Source organism: Ascidiella aspersa, chromosome 1 (assembly GCF_963924565.1).
Source record: "Ascidiella aspersa chromosome 1, kaAscAspe10.2, whole genome shotgun sequence".
In the NCBI taxonomy this organism is placed as follows: domain Eukaryota; kingdom Metazoa; phylum Chordata; class Ascidiacea; order Phlebobranchia; family Ascidiidae; genus Ascidiella; species Ascidiella aspersa.
This window is the reverse complement of record NC_139447.1, coordinates 20,273,665-20,289,471: the sequence shown is the minus strand read 5'-3', so window position 1 is coordinate 20,289,471 and position 15,807 is coordinate 20,273,665. Positions and strand designations below refer to the sequence as shown.

At 39.0% G+C, this 15,807-nt stretch overlaps 2 pseudogenes; both read left to right on the top strand.

Moving 5' to 3' along the window:
• The first annotated feature begins 1,318 nt into the window (after nucleotides 1–1,318).
• Nucleotides 1,319–2,375, top strand: LOC146168214 (zinc finger BED domain-containing protein 5-like; annotated as a pseudogene).
• Nucleotides 2,376–2,493: 118 nt separating this feature from the next.
• LOC146168213 (uncharacterized) lies at nucleotides 2,494–2,972 on the top strand (annotated as a pseudogene).
• Nucleotides 2,973–15,807: the final 12,835 nt, after the last annotated feature.

The window sequence follows — 15,807 nt, the reverse complement described above, 5'->3', positions numbered from 1 at the left end:
AGATAATAAAGCGCTAATTGTTAGCTGGTTTAATATGTATGTATTAATGAACAGACTCAGCAGTGTAGTATTGTCGTATGTATAACAATATTTCAATCATATAGAACTCAATGGCGTATCCAGGGGGGTTGGTGGGGGGTTCGGACCCCACCTTTTTGTAAGAGGGGTGTCCGAATTTTTTTTTCGTTCGGGTTGGCTGATCAGCAAGTGTGTGTTCGACAATGAGCAACAATAAATCAAGCGGTCTCCGTCTTTTTCTCGCTAAAAACGTTAAGTTAGGCGGTGCTGATGTTTCTCGCTGTTAGCTGATGTCGGTGTAAGACAGGGGGCGGCAACCTACGCCCCGCGGGCTGGATCCGCCCGCCGCTTCTTTGACAAACTGTACATGAGTCCATTTCAAATACTTTTTGGCCATTCAACTACGTAAGTGCAAACAATTTTTCTATGATCTTTCTACGTCCGGTATGTTAACGTTTTAACGGTTCCTTTTGAATTAGAACAGCGCTTCTTTACCGTTGCGCCATGGAAGGCTGCCAAGTGTGTCGCGGTCAAACGGAAAATGTATTCCAAAATGTTGGACATATATTGTTTACCATATTTTTAATTTTTATTTTCGGCAATGTAATAACAAATTGCAAAAATATTTAAAAGAAATACTGCTACACCAAAAAAAAGTTGCGCTCGCCCCGTGTGCCCTGACTTAAAACGGTTAAAAAACACTGAACTAGATTACCATTTGCTGACCCCTAGTGTAAGACGTGCTTGTATTTTAGCTGACTTGGCACACAGTTCGGCGCAGATGTCGCGCTAATCGAATAACACCCGGGAAAAACGATCTTCGTTTAGTATTGCAGGTGGCGACAGACGTGCTTGTAATTTAGCGTAGTACCGTACATGGATCTACCAAAATCAATCACACATAATTATTGGACTTGGTTTAGTTTTTCGCCTGAAGTTAACGATTGCACACTAAGCGGTTTTGCAGCTGGTGACTGGCAGGAGTGTGGACGACGCATGCGTTCGCTTTGGGTCTGAAGGTTCGCTTTTGCTGGTCTTTAATTCGCTGTTTCTAATATTTTTTTTTATTACTTATGACGTCATTACAATCGCTATTTTATGACGTCATATACGTCAGATGGAAAAACGGGGAATTCCCTAAGTTGAAAATTCGTAACCCTCCTTTTGGGATTTCTGGATATGCCCCTGATTGAACTACTGTAATTTCTTTTAAAATAGAGGAATAGTGCAAGAACTAAATTTTGTTTAATTCAACTATTAGGGAGATGTCTAAATGAAAGTACAGTCAGGCTTAATAAAGTATGGGTTCATAGCTATTGAACACAATGGAGAAGCTCTTCCGCAATGTGTAGTTTGTATGAAGACGCTTGCTAATTCAGCTATGAAACCAAGCTTACTCCAACGACGACATCTTAACACAAATCATCCCAACAAGAAGGACCGAAATGAGAGCTTCTTTTAGTGACTCGGAGAGCATGTGAAACGACAGCTTGTAGGCAAGACCAACACAATTTACCAGATAAAAAAGGGCGTAGTCAAGGCATCCTATGAAGTCGCTCTTTTAATAGCCCCAAACCAAAAAGCACATACCATACGAGAGTCTCGTAATGCCAGGCGGCAAAGATGTTAGTAAAACATGTGTACTTGGGGTAGAAATGACTAAAAAGCTAAAAAGTGTTTCCCTCTCCAACAATACGGTTAAGATTCGAATAGAGAAAATGTCAGTCAATCATCCTGACAAAGTAATTTCAGGAGTGAAAGATTCAAAGTATGTTTTTTCTATTGAATTGGATGAGTCAACAAGCATAACACATAACTTCCAGGTACTTGTGTATGTTCGTTATACACAAGACATTTTTGTAAAAACTGAATTACTAATGAGCAAGCAAATTTATGGTACTAAAAAAGAAAAGGATATTTTTGAAGCTTTGGACAATATTTTCAAACTAAATAAACAGGACTGGGGAAATGGATCTCCATCAATGCTAGGATCAGGCTTCAAAGCTCATGCAACAGCTGTGGCACCAAACAGGACTTTTGTTCATTGTTTGATTTATGGATTCGCCAATAGCGTGAAATTTCTACCACAAAATATGTTATCATGCTTGAACCGAGTGATCAAACTAGTAAATTTCGTCAAAAAATCTGCCCTTAATACTCAGTTGTTTAAATGTCTTAGTGAGGATCTCAGTTTCAATTACACCGGTCTTCTCTATTACATGGAGGTGCGCTGGCTCGCCAGTGGCAATGCAACAAGGCGCCTGTTTGAAATGCGAGATGAGCTTCTGCAATTTTTCAAGAAGAATCACGATTTTCAAAACTGCCTGGAGAGCAAAGATTTTCTTACTTTGGTCTGAACAACTTTAACCTGTCGTTGGACCCTATAAAACTGTAACAGACTTCGTTTCAAAGCTGAGAGCACTCATTCTTAAGCTGGACCTCTCGACAAAGAATGTTTGCAATCGAAGGTACAAAATGTTTAAATGCCTCACTTCAGTTGAGAAAAATCGTGATGGTTGCATTTCTAAAGAAAGTGTTGGTCATCTTTCGCAACTAAAGACAGAGCTATTGAATTACTTTCCTGATGTTGCACACTGTGTTTACTCCATCCATCAACCTATTGTTTCTTCATTAGGTTGATCTGCATGTAGGACCAGGGATCAACTGAGGAGACAGCAAAAATAAACTTAAGGAATGATGTCATATTAATTTCTGTTTGAGCATGGCATCATCGTATCCGAACCTAGTGTGACCTATGTCACACTGTTTACCGGCTATCGATTTTTCCATCTATGTGGGAGTGCGAATAGGAATTTATGACTTGGATGTCCATCAAACCGAAAATCCAAAATCGTCTTGGAACGCCAGAACATGACTTTCCATGCGCTGTCAGTGGAGCCATTCCTTGCATTGACCAGCTAGTGGAGAAAAAACAATTACATCTATCGCAATAAAACTATTTGCTGTGTTTTGTTTTACTTTTAGACATTTGTTAAACTTTAATACAGCTACATGCTTATTTTCTTATCTATATGCTAAAATAGTTATAGTTTAAGATCAGGGGGGTTTCCAAATTTTCAACTTAGGGATCTCCCCTATTTTTCATCTGACGTTAATTAATAATGATGATAGAAATCGCCAGTAAACGTCTAGCAAAAGCAACCTTTAGATGCAAAGCAAGGGCATCGTCGACACTCCCTGTCAGGCGCCAACTGCAAAACCGCTAAGTGTGCAATCGTTAACTTCAGGCGATAAACTAAGCCAAGACTGTGAAATATGTGTGATTGATTTTGATAGAATCATGTTTTGACTATCAACAGCACAGTTCCAAAGTTCCATGTACGATACTAATAGCCCTAAATGACAAGCACATCTTTCGCCACCTGCAATACTAAACAAAAATCGTTTTTTCCCAGGTGTTATTATGCCATGATTAGCGCAACATCTGCCTTTCAGCTAAAATACAAGTCCGGTTTAGAGAAAATGGTGAGCAATTGCACATTAAACACGTGGTTTCAGAATATGCCTATTGAGAATAATTTTGCGGTAGCCGGTAACTATCATTACATCAAAATGACGACTTTAAAACACGCATTTAGACCATGTTTTAAGAGAATCTGCTTCAGTTAAAAAGTGCCGTTGTTACACGAACATCAGATATATATACAAACATCAAGAAACATTAAATGTGCCTAACTCTTTGTTTTTATCGAAAAAAATAGAGAGACGGCCTAATTTAGCGTTGTCAATTGTGGAATACATACTTGTTAATCAGCCAGAACGAATACAGAAAGAAAAAAAAGAAAAAATGTTCTGCATTCACGGTCGACCAAACAAGAGACAAAAACGGCCATTTGCGTTTGATTTTAGTTTCGCATTCGCTTGAGGTGCGTGACCCAATTACATTTAATACATTGCCACTTCGGACATCGAGTTAAACCCTGACAAAAACGAACAAAAAACATATTCTCACTCACAAAAAGTAGGGGGGGGGGGGGGGGTCCGGACACCAGGGCTGCGGAGTCGGTTAAAAACAACCCGAGTCCGACTCCGGCCAAAAAATACACCCGAGTCCGACCAAATGTAAGATTTTGTCGAGTCCCGAGTCCAGCTCTGACTCTACAACCTGTATTTTACCCATTTACGCAACTAAATTAAAGTAGATTTTCTGCAATCCACTCATATTGGTGTCATAATTGATCCACCCGCATTACATGGTTTAAAAATATTTCACATTTGCTATTACACTTTCACAACTTACATTTTGCCGCCTTAACAGTAAAAAATTTGATACTGCGCATGCGCACGTCGGACTCGGGACTCGGGTAGTTTTACGCAGTCTTATTCGAGTCCCGAGTCCGACTCCGCAGCCCTGCCGGGCACCCCCTGGATACGCCACTGTTGGAGATAATCTAATCAGTTGTAACGTAGGCAGTACATGAACACCGTACAAAATCGCAATGATATTTATAATACAATTTAATAGAAAATGTCACAGTCACAGTGCAACATGCCACATAGTACACATTTTATCTTTGGGATAGATAGATTTGTTTAAAACCAAGACACATAAACCTAGCAAAACCAGGGTGAATATTTTTTGCGTTTGCATCATTAAGACAACCAAAAATATACTTTAGGCCTTAGGTGGAAAAGCATAGCCTGGTACCTCCCTAATATGTCAATGCAAAATGTTATAGTACACCGAAAAGCCATCGCAGACTCGCCGAATCTGTCGATCTATGATGCAAGCAGAGCAAGCCAGAAAAACAACTGGCCTGCAGTGAGGTTCGAACTCACGACCTCCGGTCAAGCCGGGACCGTCGCTCTACCAACTGAGCTATGCAGGCTCAGAGAGGAGCGAGTCGAGAAACAACCATGCGCCAATACTTGCACATTTTGTTAGTACAAGCAACTTCACACTGGGGGATCATCAGTCCGTATCAATCAATGAAAGACACACACAAACATGTGTGTTTAATAACATCTGTGATCTAGCCCCTCGGAAGTTGCTTTATGACCAACGATTACGGCTTCCGTATCAATAGTACACCGAAAAGCCATCGCAGACTCGCCGAATCTGTCGATCTATGATGCAAGCAGAGCAAGCCAGAAAAACAACTGGCCTGCAGTGAGGTTCGAACTCACGACCTCCGGTCAAGCCGGGACCGTCGCTCTACCAACTGAGCTATGCAGGCTCAGAGAGCCAAATACTTGCACATTTTGGTTGTTTCTCGACTCGCTCCTCTCTGAGCCTGCATAGCTCAGTTGGTAGAGCGACGGTCCCGGCTTGACCGGAGGTCGTGAGTTCGAACCTCACTGCAGGCCAGTTGTTTTTCTGGCTTGCTCTGCTTGCATCATAGATCGACAGATTCGGCGAGTCTGCGATGGCTTTTCGGTGTACTATTGATACGGAAGCCGTAATCGTTGGTCATAAAGCAACTTCCGAGGGGCTAGATCACAGATGTTATTAAACACACATGTTTGTGTGTGTCTTTCATTCATTTTATCAAAATGTTATACCTGTACATTTAACAGGAATGGGGAATTCAACTTAATAATAGGAGTACCTGCCAAATCAAAGTAAAACTGCAAACATAACAATTTTAAAATCAAAATTGTGCACTTTTAAAAATAAAATAAACAATCTATTGGCCTAGCATTGGCTTTTTCTCACTAAACAACATGCTTCACAGTACCATAACTTTTTTTCAAAATGGCACAACAAAATTAACTAGACGGGGGTGCGGTTGTCGTATATTTTGTCAGGGAGTATATTTTCAGGGCTTAGTGTTTATTTTCAATTTTTACTTTATTTTAATTTTTTTATTTTTTTTTTTATTAATATTTTGTATTGTGTACTTTATATTATATATTTTATTTTTCATTTTCCTTAACTTGTTTCTGCAAGCAAAAACAGATATGGGCCGAAAACTTTCCCACTTAAAATATGCCTTTGATGCGAAAGGGGTTCAAATATGGCGTAGAATTTGGGGAATGATCGAAACATATATTTGATAAATATAATTTACGTAGATAATGCGTATGGCCATTTTATTACATTTTGACCAGCTTACGTGTTTGAAAATCAAATATTATCATTCTCCTAAAGGCTTAAAATGGTTTAACGCCTATGGTTTGCAATACTTTTGCAAACTTTTACTAGGTAAATTTTTACCATGGCTTGGTCCGAGCAATCACTGTTAAAACAGACTTTAAATCTGTATAGAGAAATCAGGTGGCACTGTATAAAGACAAATTGTATTTGATTCTCGACAAGCTTTCGCACAACCGTGCTTCATCAGGTCAAAGTATAAATGAAAACAATTAAAATGCACGTAAAAGCACAGGCGCAAGTAAAAGGCGATAAGAATGGTGACGTCTAACATATCCACAGGCACATGCTCGCAAAAGCGTGTTACTGACGCAAAAACAATTATGCTACGATGCCTGCGCTTTAAGGTACGATGGGTGTAGTACAGCCTGCTATGAGGTGTAGTGTGACATAAAGCCCAAATCCCGATTGAGCCCCACATTAATGGCATCGAACTTTTTAATTATGTTTTGTTCGACTGTGAGCCTCGCTTGGATGCCGTTTCTTACAGCAAAACTTTGGGACCCTGCCCTGCGGGAAAAGTCGTTGTGAACTGTGCTCACATATCAATAGAAGTCACATCATTGAAGGACCGAACGGCAGCAGCGTTGAAGTCGGCGGCAATTACAACTGCGATACCACCAATGCGGTTTACGCAATCACATGCGTAAAATGTCCCCGAACCATATACATTGGAGAAACTGGACAAACAATCAGAAAGCGCATGAATGGACATAAAAGTGACATAAGGCATGGACATATGGAGAAACCGGTTGGCGAACATTTTAACCAAGGATCACACAGTGCAAAAGACCTTAGAGTTTCGGTGATCAAAAAAGTAAGTAACGGCACCCAAGCGAGGCTCACAGTCGAACAAAACATAATTAAAAAGTTCGATGCCATTAATGTGGGGCTCAATCGGGATTTGGGCTTTATGTCACACTACACCTCATAGCAGGCTGTACTACACCCATCGTACCTTTAAGCGCAGGCATCGTAGCATAATTGTTTTTGCGTCAGTAACACGCTTTTGCGAGCATGTGCCTGTGGATATGTTAGACGTCACCATTCTTATCGCCTTTTACTTGCGCCTGTGCTTTTACGTGCATTTTAATTGTTTTCATTTTTACTTTGACCTGATGAAGCACGGTTGTGCGAAAGCTTGTCGAGAATCAAATACAATTTGTCTTTATACAGTGCCACCTGATTTCTCTATTTAGAATTAGGACAAATACGGCCATATACAAAGATTTAAATCTGTAGTTTCAAACAATACGAAACACACTATTATGTGCCTAATACGCAAACTATTAAATCGAAATTTTTGCTAGTTGTTTAGGCCTGATGTTGGTATGTTGGTTGGAGCAACATGCACAACAGGTGCTAAAAGAGAGGCGTACACTGCCTTAAGATTTCGCATTTAAATTTGCGGCGGTAAATACACCCTATTGACACTTGATTATTAGGCGAAGCTTATCGCAAAGTAATTGGTCGCCCCAAAAAATGCTGACGCCGCATTTAAAGCAAGCATTATAAATGTGTCGCCGATATTCTGCCTTGAACATCCGTACTCGCAATGATTCCCTGCGTTAATTGTACGGTGGGTGAAACTTTATTCACGGCCTTACCTTTTTTTGTATTACCGCGGCAATACGATGAAATACGATTTGAAGAATATTTACAAAAAATCGTATTTGGAGAATATTTGCTATTTGCACCTGTATAGTATGTTACTCCAATCCAACATATCAACACACAATTTTAAGTTGTGTAGGCCTGGTGTTCATATGTTGGATTGGAGTTGTCACCAGATTTCGCATTTAAATTTGCGGCGGTAAAATAAGTTGTTTCTTAAGACCATTAAGTAATTTTACTAAAGAGAAGCCTCGTTTTAAAATGCAAGTCGCACGAGCCCAGTTTTGGACGTGCCACTTCGCACAATGAAAGTCTCACGCGCGGGACAATAAAGCGCATGCAGGCGGTGAGTCGCTTCGTCACTTCACAAGCTGGACAAAGCAAGCGAATATGAACGAATTCTGTATGAAAGTTTTTTCTGCTGCTAGATGGCAGTCGTTAGCTACAAAGAGCTAATCGCAATACTTCAGTTTTTTGCCCCCCAAGCAAAGGCCCCTGGGGGTGCAGTCTCATAAACTTCCACAAAGCACCTACATACCACTCTACGCCATGTCTGAAAATTTGAAGGTTCTGCGATGTATACTTTTTCTATAAAGCTTCGGACAAAAATCGGTCTGAAACATACCATAGAAAACCAAAAAAGATTAGACGGGGGGTGCGGTTGTTGTATATTTTGTCAGAGGGTATATTTTCAGGGCTTGGTGTTTTTTTTTTTTTTTATATTTTGTATTGTATATTTTATATTATATATTTTTTCCTTAACTTGTTTCTGCAAGCAAAAACAGATATGGGCCGAAAACTTCCCCACCTAACTTCTGGCTTTGATGCGAAACGGGTTCAAGTATGGCGTAGTAATATTTGGGAAATGATCGAAACATATATTTGATAAATAGAATTTGCGTAGATAATGCGTACAAGCATGTTATTACACTTTGGCCATCTAACATGTTTAAAAAGCAAATATTATCATTCTCTTAAAATGGTTTGACGTCCATGGTTTGCTATACTTTTCCCAACTTTTACTGGGTAAATTTTTACCATGGCTTGGTCTGAGCAATCACAGTTATAACAGACTTTAAATCAGTAGTTTCGAGCAATATGCAAAACAAGTTTATGTCCCTAATAAACCACCTTTTAAATTGAAAGTTTTGCCAATTGAAATCCAATAAACGCAGTGTTCTTAATATTTATTTTAGTATGACGCCATGTTATAACGTAGCTTTGTAACGTCGTCGCTAAAAATGGGTTAACCTTTAGCATTTTGTTGTTGTGGCCCTATAATTATATTTGTTTAGGCTTGGTAAATCGGTAAATTTTTACCATGGCTTGGTCCGAGCAATCACTGTTAAAACAGGCTTAAAATCTGTAGTTTCAAACAATATGAAAAACACTATTATATGCCTAATACGCAAACAATAAATCGAAAGTTTTTCTAGTTGTTTAGGCCTGATGTTGGTATGTTGGTTGGAGCAACATGCACAACAGGTGCTAACAGAGAGGCGTACACTGCCTCAAGATTTCGCATTTAAATTTGCGACGGTAAATACACCCTATTGACACTTGATTATCAGGCGAAGCTTATCGCGAAGTAAATGGTCGCCCGAAAAAACGCTGACTCCGCTTTTAAAGCAAGCATTATAAATGTGTCGCCGATATTCTGCTTTGAACATCCCTACTCGCAATGCTTCCCTGCGTTAATTGCACGGTGGGTGAAAGTTTATTAACGGCCTTACCTCTTTGTGTATTACCGCGACAATAAAATGAAATACGATTTAGGGAAAAATATGTAAAAACGTATTCGGAGAATATCTGCTATTTGCACCTGTTTCGTATGTTGCTTCATTCCAACATATCAACACACAATTTTAAGTTTGTGTAGGCCTGGTGTTGATATGTTGGATTGGTAACATGCGAAACAGGTGCAAAGAGAGAGAGGTGTATATTGCCACCAGATTTCGCATTTAAATTCGCGGCGGTAAAATATGTTGTTTCTTGAAAGCATTAAGTAAATTTACTAAAGAGAAGCCTCTTTTTAAAATGCAAAAAAAAAGTCGCACGCGCCCAGTTTTGGACGCGGCACAATGAAAGTCTTACGCGGGACAATAAAGCGCAGCAGGCGTTAAGTCGCTTCGTCACTTCACGAGCTGGACAAAGCAAGCGAATATGAACGAATTCTGTATGGAAGTTTTTCTTCTGCTAGATGGCAGTCGCTAGCTAAGGAGAGCTAAAACGCAATATTTCAGGTTTTTGCCCCCCCAAGCAAAGGCCCCTGGGGGTGCAGCGTCATAAACCTCGACATTGCACCTTCATACCACTCTACGCCATGTCTGAATTTGAAAGGTCTACGATGTATACTTTTTCTATAAAGCTCCGGACAAAAATCGGTCTGAAACATTTTCGGGCAAAAACAAGATATGTCCCGAAAATAAATTTTCGGCCCATATGAATTGCGGCAAAAACAAGATATGTCCCGAAAATAAATTTTCGGCCCATATAATTACGCCAATTATAGTGTGTAATGTTATTACATATTACGCATTTCAAAAATATATGTGATTGATTAAATATGTGTAGAAACAACCACAGGTTATTTTGTGAAATACATCTTTGACAAAGAATTCTTTTTTTGTTAGGTAAATTTTTGTTTGTACCAATTTTTCAGTTTTCTGGCTAATTCTTCGGCCGACATAGTCGCCAAGTCGCCAGCATTATCCCTTATTTTTTCATATATATTTCTTTTGGCAATTGTAATTTTGATAAGAATTACAGACCAACAGTAAAATTTCATATTAATATTATTGCAATAAACCTAGGGGGTTGCGGAAAGTTTTACTATATTAAAAGCGGTCACAGACTGAAAAGTTTGGGCCCTGAACAAGATAAACTTTCACCCGTGGACAGTCTGCAGTTTAAAGTTTTGTTTATAAGTAAAACAATTCTCCATAATGGTTTGCATTACAAAATTATATTTTAATTGTTATATTTGTCACAAGGATCATATGAGAGGTTAGTTGTATCTTGAAAGGAATACTGACTATTTTTTCCCTGGTTTAGCGTTAATATGTCTTTAAGCAATATTATGTCCAACATAATTCCAGAATGCCCGAATCACAGTTGTAAATGCACATGTGCTCTTAATATAGTTTAACTAGTACATAATAGCAAGCTCAATAAAATAAACCAAGTGGATTAGTCTAACATTCTTATCCAAACCCGAGCAATCAAATATAATATAATTTGCAAAAGTGTTTATGGAATTCACTGAAAGCTGGTAACTACTAATTTTGTAACTACCTTACAAATGCTAATTTATTGCTTCACATGCACAAGCAGCAAACCGATATTAATATTTGCTAATTGAGTAATACACACAGCAAAGTGAGACGCAAAAATATCGCTTCCCAAAAAATTTGGTATCAATTTCAATGTGTCAAGTATAGAAAACTATTCAGAGCAGTACAGAATGAATTTAAACTAGGGTTGGCAAGCCTGTCAATTGACCAGTCAAATACGGTCAATTGACAGCACTTTATTCAACCGGTCAAATACTCATATTGGAAGCAAATGTTGTAAATTTTATCAGGCTTGTTTTGTGATTTGAGTTTTTAATAATCTTGATTGTAACTTTTTTAAAGAATTGAAATATAAAATGGTAGGGTTTACCTGATGCAAACACATGTTCTGTGGTAATAACTAAGTGTTTGTAATAGCAAAGTAGATTTATTTTGTTTAGTTTAGAACAAATGCATTTCATATTTTTTGAGTCTCCCAGTCAGTTTTTTACTTGTATGAGTTGCACATGCACCACACAGTATAAACTCATTGGCTTTCTTTTATTGTGACATCACAATGGTATATGATGAATCGTGTTTGTCATAAAAAGAAACAGTAGTTGGTGTATACACTGATTGCATTCCACTGCCTTCCCGGCAGAGATGTTTGGCATGATATGCCTGCCCAAAATCACGCCAGTGACGTCATTAGGCGTGATATGTCGCCGGAATTGTAATTTTTTGCATATATATTGTCTTACTTTGGCGTAGGATTTTAACAGAAAAAATTTTGGCGTAAATCTTTGGCAGCCACAAATTATGGAATGCAGTCAGGGTGTATACCACAATCTTTGGCTACTTAGAAATTTCAAAGAACCAAATCCCTTGTCTCCCGTGAATCCCAATTCAGATACTGGTGATGACTGCGAAAATTCAGAAAATGACAAAAGTTGTGATGAGAAGTTAAATATTTTTTTATTGATACATTTACTTGTTGTTAAATTTCTTTTGATGTGTGGAGCACACGGGGTAATAAACTTGACTTGCTGGTTGTAGTAGTGGTAAAAATTACTACAGTAACTGCTATAGTATTTCTTGCAAGATGGGCATGGCATGGTTTTGCAAAGATTAATGATTAAAAAATAATTGTTTTTGTTTTACAAACCATTGTACTGGAGCCAAAACGTTCATATATTTTATTTGAAGTTAAAATCAGATGTTAATTTAACTTAAATTGCATTTTGATAGTGTGTATAGTATTTGACCTATTTGACAAGTATTTGACCGGTCAATTGACCAGATTTTGTTTGACTGGTCAAATGCCCAACCCTAATTTAAACTGTGTACTGAACAAGCATAAGAAAAAAAAAATTAAGAGACATAAAAAACATTTTTTAGGATAAGTATATATTTGTATAGAGAACATTTCCTAAATAGGCGATGTCTGCTACCATTTGCCAAGTAGGCCTACAGCAAATTTATTTATTTAAAATTAAATTGGTATACAACTAAATACTAGTCCAACTAACTTTATGTAAGAAAAACTGTTTACTAATTTCTAAGCTTAATCACCACCAAGGGGCAGACCAAATCTGCACTTCAAGAAATTGTTAATAAGCTGCACTGCGCGTCTGTGCCTCACTGCAAAATTTGGGAATCTTAACGGGTAGTATTAAAGTTAGTATAGATAACATTTATTCGAGTAGTGATGTAAGAACGCAGTAGTTCCTACTCTCAAAATGTAAACTCATCAATTTGGAATTCTACTAATTTTTACTGAAAAGTGTACACCAAAGTTATTCATATATTTGATTGGTTGACAAAAAGTTGTTTTGTTCTGTTAACGACTCTGTACGAAGTGTAAAATACATATATTGTTTACATTAAGAAACTAACAATTAACACCGCCGCCGTACAGTTAAGTCTAAAACTAGGCGCCTGGAGTTTTACAGCAATAAGTACTCACATAAATATTACCGCTTGGAAATCAATGTAATACCTCATACATTTTTAGAGTACTACACCTTGCAAAATATATACAGTAGGGTCCTAAGACAGTGTCAAGCAACTTGTCTGTCCTACCAAGTCAATTTTGTAAAAAGGTATAAATTAAGGCTAGCGATCATTAAACAACAAATTACGCCAAAAGGGTACATTTTTCAACCTGGGCGAAGTTGGCGCGCTGGATTGGTTTTGGGCAATATCTCTAAAAGTTGTGAACAACTTCGCCCAGGTCATTTTCACCCGATCCGTTAGAAATTAGTGCGTTTCTAAGCAAAAAGGTATACGACAATTAGTGCATCCAAAGGATCAAAAAGTCCGACTTTTAGACTTTGAGGTCTCGGACAATGCACTAATTTGACTTAACAATGTGCTTCAAAAGATTAAGTTTAATAATACTTGACCTACCTAAACCCAAACGCTAACCAGCACCCTAACCCAAATAATGTGCATTGAATTAATAATTACATAATAACATAAACGCTTTAGGCTCCAATACCTCAATTTGTGACGTAACAATCCTATGGTACCATAGACGAGAAACTATCTTATGCCCACCCGAGTTTGGGCTTTTTCACCAGCATTCAAATAATTATTACATTAACGCACATTATTTGGGTTAGGGTTCGGGTTAGCGTTTGGGTTAGGGTGGGCCAAGTGTTATTAATGCCATCTCACACTTTTTGTAATCTTTTGTGAATTTTCAAAGAATATTTTCAATTTATCTACGCCGGGAGTTTACCTAAAGGTCCAAATTAGTGCATTGCCAGGACCTCAAGGTCTAAAAGTCTAGACTTTTCTGCCATTGGATGCCCTAATTGTCGTAGACATTTTTGCTTAGAAATGCACTAATTTTTAACGGATCGGGGGTGTCATTTTTCATACGGTAACAGATTCAATGGGAAACATGATGTTTTTCTTATTATCTATCAGACCGTGACACTGTCAAAAGTTGAATGTGTTGCTTAAAGGTAAAAGAAAAAAGCAAAAGTATGAGTTTGTTTTAATGGCTATGATCTCTTTGGAAGTGCATTGTTGTAAACCAATATAATCGGTCTATATTTACTGTAGAAATCAAGCTTTGTAATACTCGGCACTTCTTTCTATTATTGTTTGCGAATTCAATAGCAATTGCCAACATACAATTTTCGCACAGTAGAAAGCAAAATCAGTATAGAAATGGTGCAGGTTTTCTGTAAGACGAAAAATGAACAAAAAGTTTGCGAAAAATAAAAGTTTGATGTCTGGCGTGTATAGTGTCTTCGTATTGATGCTGGTGCCGACTGCCCCGTGCACCAAAAAACAAAAGCTTTATATAGCAACTAAATGGGTCCAATGGCTGGAAGCTAAGCACATTATTTACGTCGAAGGCGCACACTAACCGCGCCTAATTAAATGATTGTGCCTATGCGATGCGGCGCGCATAATAATGGAGCTATAGCGAAAGGAAAAAACTTACAAACTCCCCCCAAAAATAGGATACGATAAGTAACATATTTTTTATACAAAAACAAAGTTTTGCCGTTCGCGGCTAGCGTAATGTTAGTTGCTACGGAGGTAGCGTGAAGATTTGCTACTCGGGAGCAGCACGGATGGACATCGGGGATCACCGTTGTCGATCATCGTCACTGGTCATCGTCTACGGCTGCTGGTAGGATGACGCAAAGTTTTGCGATTGGTCGGGTCAACGTTCCTCCAGATGTGGTCACATCAACGCTGCGAACAACTCGGTGTTTGTCGCAATTATAGTACGCGGATACTCGATCACCCAGCGCCTCCAAAATGCATCGGCGGCGTATTGTATAAGTCGGTAGCGGTGTCGTGAGTCGCAGTCGCTTGCATCGGTGACGAGTGGCGAAAGGTCGATCGCCGGGTTAATCTTCAACAAGTGAATTGGAGTAAGAGGTAGGTCTTCTCCGGCTTCCAAGGGAACTTTCGTCAGTGGGCGGGAGTTCGCGACATCTTCAACTTCTAGAAACAGTGTGTATATCGCGTCGTCGTCAAGGTGCTTGTCGGACACCACTGCCAATAGAACTCGGCGGACCGATAGAATCAAGCGCTCCCAAGCGCCTCCAAAATGACTAGCGCTTGGAAGATTAAAGTGCCAATTCGTCTCTCGTTGCCTGAAGAAAGTCTGTACGTGAACTAGATTCCATTCTCGTATTGCTTCACGCAGTTCTCTTTCTCCTCTCACCAGGTTAGTTCCGTTATCAGAATATATGTCAGTCACTTGAACTCGTTTGGATATGAAGCGCCTTATCGCGTTAAAAAGGGAGTCCGTAGTGAGGTCTGGGCGATTCCAAATGTATTACACGAGGGTCATGCACGTAAAGATGCATCCGTATCGTTTTTACCGAACTAACTGCTCTCCTGGTTTTGCACCACTTCGCATGCAAAATAAGCACTCGCGTATGACGCGACTGACTTCTACTCTGGCGTTCAAGATACAATATTGTTGACACAAACCTTCAGCGTATGATGTACAGCATTTGCCCTTTCTTCAACTGGAAAGGATTCCATGACGTCATCACTTGTTGACAACCATTTTATCAGTTTAAATCAGCAAGTAGCCTTCGTAATTCTTTTACTAGTTGGGACTCCTGTAGTCGAGTCGCTTGCTATGGCAAGGTAGTCGTCTACGTAGAAACCCCTCAAAACGGTTTGCGCTACTGCAGGGTGCATAGTTTGTCGAGCTGTTTCGCTGTTCGGCCTAAGCAGAATGTTGCACAGCTGGGAGAAGATCGGGCGCCGAAAATATGGACGGTCATGCGATGTGGGTAGGGCGTT